This window comes from Carica papaya, chromosome 1 (assembly GCF_054855325.1).
Source record: "Carica papaya isolate Zhongbai chromosome 1, ASM5485532v1, whole genome shotgun sequence".
NCBI lineage: Eukaryota > Viridiplantae > Streptophyta > Magnoliopsida > Brassicales > Caricaceae > Carica > Carica papaya.
This window is the reverse complement of record NC_142309.1, coordinates 17,977,665-17,983,664: the sequence shown is the minus strand read 5'-3', so window position 1 is coordinate 17,983,664 and position 6,000 is coordinate 17,977,665.

Genomic DNA, 6,000 nt, shown 5'->3' with positions numbered 1-6,000 from the left:
AATTATTTAAACATTAAAAAAGATAAATGCGTGTCGTCCATTTATTGGTGATGATAAGTACGTATCATTAAAATAGGCATTGAATTTTGATGGTTGAATTTTTTTATAGATATAAACTATTGTATGACTAATGTAATAACCAACGGTGGAATCTTTAATTTAGGAAATATTAAAAGTTAAAAGTATAATCACTATTCTTTTATTATATGGTTTCTATTAATTTTTTTATCAAAAGAATTAGGTTAATGTTTTTGCCCATTACAGATACTGTAATTAAAAGAAAAATTTTAAATAAACATAATAATTTCACTGATTTAATCACTATATTTTTATTAATACACTAATTAATTTAAATATTATAATTATTTATTGTTAATTATGCTTATTAAATTATTAATTTACAAAAACAATTAGTTTATAAAAAATAATTATTTATTTAACTCATGAATTAAATATTAAAAAGAAACCATTGAATGAAGTAAGACTCTCAATAAGTTATTCATGCCTATAAATTTCTTAATTTGATTCCAACAATTATGGGTGAGCCCTGCTCAACCTACTAATTTTATTATTAATAATTATTATTTTTTAAGTAAATAAAATTTTTGTAACGACCCGTGAACTTGAAAGGAAATAAATAGTTAGGGTTTACACTTCTTACACAATAATTCAGATTACCCAAATAGAGTTACGGGAATGACCCTCTTAAATGAAATAATGAAAAATCAAAGAAATAAACGAAAAATAAACAACTGGACATCCTACTCGCAACATTCTTGTGGATCGGGCTCTGGATCTTGGTACTCTTGATCTGAAATGGTTAATGAAAGAGTGAGCTACATTAGCCCAATAAGAATATCACACTACTTACCCACACAGAAATAAAAGTTTGTAAAAATTATGAAAACAACTAATAGAGCTCTTAATTTAAGTAAATTCGTTTATCATAACTAAAATCATTTACAGCATACTTACCATAATGAGATTTTCGAAACCAAGCTATAGAGTCAGTAACATAAACAATATCATAATCTCATATGCAATCAGTTGGCAACAACAACTTTCTCTTTTATCAACCTACTGGTATCCATTGGGGTCCATAGATCCCAATACGCGTGAATTTTCTTTTTAATATTTTTAATTAATCGGCCATTCCCATACCCCGTCCGGTATGAGTGCTAAAATATCATCCCTCAATGTAATACCCAAATTAATTTAATTGTAATTTAAATTAATTTATAAAAATAATTTTTGAATTTTTTGAATTTTAATTTAATGAAAAAATAAAAGAAAATAGGAGGGAGATGAAATTGAAAACAATTTTGGAAAAAAATGGTGAAATTTTGCGAGTAGGATACCAATTTTATTTATTTTCCATTTATTTCCTTATTTTCTTCGTATTTCCTTCAAAGGGTAATTCTCGTATCACTATTTGGGACTTTAAGTTTTTGTGTAACAAATGTAAACATTAACTATTTATTTTGCTTCTGCACTTAATTCATAATTTATTTTCTTTAGAATTTTCAAGTTCGTTACAGTTGGTATCAGAGTCAGGTTTCTCGAACCCATTTGATATATTAATATCCCTTGTTGCAGTTCGGTTCCCGAAGGCATCAGACATTATGTAACACCCAAATTTTATTTTTTTTATTTATTTTAATTTATATTAGAATTTTAGTTTAATTTTTCAATATTTAATTTATAAGATTTTAATTTAATCTAATTTAATTTAATAAAAATAAAAATAATAATAATGATAAAATAGGGTAAAATTATTTTTGGGATTTAATTGAAATTGATTTTCAGAAAAAGGGGTGAAAATTTGGATTCTATGGGTGTTTTTGAAAAGAAAATCAGAAACCGGGGGTCAAAACGCAATTTAGGAAAGTTGTCCCACGTCAGCAGCCCAGTCAGCAGCCCCGGCCAACCAGAACACGCCGCATGGCAAGGAAGCTGATGCAGGAGGCCACGCGGGACGGAGCCACGTGGGCAATCCGCGTGCACGCAATCGAACGGTCCAGATCTCACGCGTGTGGACGGCCCAGATCTCATTCGCACGGACGGCCCAGATCTCACGCGTGCGGACGGCCCAGATTGAATCAAGCACGGACGGTCCAGATTTATTCCCATTTTAATTGCGATCGGATGGCCCAGATTAAATCGTGAAGGACGGCTGAGATTAAAAGGGAAAGGTTATAAATAACCTCACCCACACCCGACCCCAAACCCTAGCCGCTAGTACCCTCGCCGAAGAAGAAGAACCAGTCATTGGAGGAGCTGGTTGCCGCCACCCGCTGCCGCAACGGAGGGCTTTCCGACCGCCAAACGAGGTAAATTTTCTACCCTTGGCTCGTTTTTCGATGCTAAATCTGCCTATGGCCAAATGGGAGCCAAACCACCGGCCAATCGGATAGAAAATACCGCCGAAGTCCAGCGGCGCCGCCACGGCTTCCCTCAATTTTTACCTGCGATGAGGCCCTTTCCGGTTCCTGTTCCATGTAATTTTTACACCACTGTGATCACCGTCCTTTTCTCTATAGGTTGACCAAAGCAAAACATCAAATCGCGACTCGCGCCGAAGAAGCCGCCGTACCCGAGATCTCCACCGCCAGTAAGTCTCGGTTTTTCGTGATTTTTTAGCCCACCGAGGGCCCTAGGGTTGTTTTATCGCAAGAACCAATGAAAGTTTGGCTGAATTCAGCCGAAAATAGCCAACCCGAGGCGGATCGCCACCGCGGGCGGCGGTGCCGTCGCCAGAACACGGCGGAGCCGCCGTGCTGGAATTCTAATATTGGCTGAAAAGGGACTTTAGGTCTGATTTGGGTTTTTTTGGGACACGTGCAGGTACCGATAGTGTATTTTAATTTTTCAGAGAAAATTCAGGGATTTAAAGACAGCCCGTAGGCACATTGTAGAGCCGATTTAAGACCCCGAAACAAGTAAGGATTTCTCACCCTATTTCTTATCACGGTATTAAAGGTTAATAAATGATTAAACGGTATTTTATGAATTCATAAATATGTATAATTAATTAAGATTGCTAATGGGGCCCGAACCTGATGTATTTGTCGGTCTGTTTCTGTTTGATCTATTTTACAGTCTAAACGCAGCATGGTATCTGATGTATTTATTTTATGGTTTCGTATGCATGAATCACGATTTCGTCTATTCTGGTTTGAATTATTGAAAAACCGATGCTGTGTTATTTTGTTTGGTGTTCATTACTGGTTTACGGATTTGTGTATAATTGGATAATTGAGACCAAGAAAAATGGAAAAAGGTAAGTGAATTCATAAATGAATAATGGCTACAGCCTTACTCGATATCATGGGAGATGGTGGACGGACCGGGTCCATAGGGAACCCTACCGGGAACGTGGTCTCTCATATCGGACGGGGTATGGAGACTTTATATGTTTTGGCACCCATACCGGACGGGGTATGGGGACAGCCCGTTTCACCCTCATATCAGACGGAGTATTGAGGTTCATGGTTTTTAGGCGCCCGGACGGGGTATGGGGACGGTCCTGGAATTAAGTTATTAATGTTAATGATTCACGTGTAGTGGCGACCCCCTATGGATTCCCATTGATACTAGTAGGCTGATAAAAGAGGAAATTTATTGTCTGATTATTGAGGTACAAAAGTATAACATGTGTTACGTTACAAAGTGTATATGATTTTATGATGTTTATAATGTTATTGTTTTCATATGTTATTTTCACGAATCTCACCGAGTTAAGTGGACAGTAAAGGTTTTTATTATTGATAAATGAATTTATCATGAATTATGCTCCATTGGTTGTTTTTATTTTTCTACAAATCTTTACTTCTGTGATAGTGAGATAGTGTGATGTCTTTACTGGGCTAGTGTAGCTCATTCCTTATTTAACTATTTTAGATCAGGAGGATTTGGTTCCCGAGCCCATCCCGTAGGAAGACGGCAAGTAGACGTCTATGGAATTCCCAGTTTTATTTATAGCATTCATCACTAGTATTTACCTTAGTTTATTTTTTCACACGTTGAATACGTTTTTGGTTATTGTGCAAGGGATGTTTATCAGAATTTTTATTTCACTTCCGCACTTAGAACTTTTTAATACATACATTTCATTTTTATTTCCGGGGCCGTTACAGTTGGTATTAGAGCCGCGTTCCTCGGACTCATCCCTTACATAATAATGCTTAGAGAAATACCCACCGATAAATCGTTACTCAACTCTTCCTTGTGAAATGCAGGTGTAAAGAAATGAGGAGAGGAAGACCCCCACTAAACCGAGCAGCCCGAGATTATTCACTTCGGGAAGATGTGGATAGGATATTTGAGATGCTGAAAAGGATCATGGCCGCCCAGCAAGGTCGAGAGGAGAGAAGGGAGTTACCCGAACCTCCCCCACTACCACGGGTTGAGCACCGCTACAGCAAGTGGATCCCGAGCCACCCCGGCACGAGCCTGCTCCACCACAGTACCACCTGGCACCACTGTCACAGTGTGAACCGGTGCCCCAGCCATCGTACTACCCGGCACCGCCACAATACAATCCGGTGCCCCCACTATATAATTAGGTGCCACCACAGGGCCCCCCAGTCTATCCCCAACCGGGCCCAGTCCCTCTTCCACGGGACCCAACTCCTTCCTTGATCGACCCAGGCTATATAGAGAGGTACAGGAGACTGAACCCTTCCACTTTTGCATGGGGATCCTCTCTCGAAGATGCCAGTACTGGTTGGCGGAGACTGAGAGAGCTTTCAAGACCTTGGGAGTGGTTCCTGAGCAGAGAGCTGCCCTTGCTTCCTACATGCTGGTAGGGGAAGCAGGTCGTTTGTGGGAGCTCAAGCAGACCACCCTACCTACACCAGCCACTTGGGAGTAGTTCGTAGTAGCCTTCCATGCGGAGTATCTCCCTGAGCACATCCGACACCTGAAGGAGATGGAGTTTGTTCAGCTGGTCTAGGGAAACATGACGGTATCGGAATATGCTAGTATATTCCTAGAGCTGGGCTGATACTCCCCGGAGACATTGATGGATGAGGGCAGGAAGGCCAGGAGATTTTAGTGGGGCCTCCGCCCAGAGATCAAGCAACACTTATTGGTACTGGAGCTCAAGACATACTCAGCCGTTCTAGCAAAAGCATAGATTGTGGAGAGGAGTTTCAACACTCGTCCTCAGTCAGCAGGGAGTCACCGACCCTCAGCTCCACCCTGCAGACCAGCACCTACTGCGCCGGTCCAACTAAATAAGAGGCCCAGACCAGTGATCCAGGCCACTCCTCAGGCTCCAAGGGCAACACGTGAAAAGATCTGCCAGCACTGTGGCAGGGATCATGGGGACCGACCATGCTACCGCCTCAACAAAACCTGTTGCATATGTGGTAGTGCCCAGCACTATGCGAGAGAGTGTCCGAGGAACCAGAACCAAGGAAGACCTCCTTTTTAGGACAGGGTTTACAACCTCACCCAGCAGGATGCCGACGCTGACCCGGACGTGGTATAGGGTATGTACACTATCTGTGACCATATAGCTCATGTTTTATTTGACACTGGTGCATCGCATTCATTTGTTTCACATGTTTTTGCATTCAAACTTAATGTATCACCTGATAAACTTGATTCAATATTGTATGTGTCTACTGCTGGGGGTGAAACACTATTAGGGGAAGTTGTCTACAGGGTTTGTGCCGTGGAGATAGGAAATAAAAAACTGAGTGTAGACCTGATAGGGTTAGACACGGGGGATTTTGATGTAATCTTATGAATGAATTGGCTAGCGGCGCATCATGCCACCATAGATTGCTTTAAGAAGAAGGTTGTATTTAATCCTCCCAATGAGGAGCCATTTACAAATTAATAAAATTATTTAGTACTTATTCCTTGATGGCAAGTTTCCTTAATTTTCTAGTACCTTACTCTTGCTATTTTCTCTAACTAGGCAAGCCCAAGAAGGAAATTTGTATCCAAGAGATTTCGGTAGTCTGAGACTTTCCAGATGTGTTTCCGAAC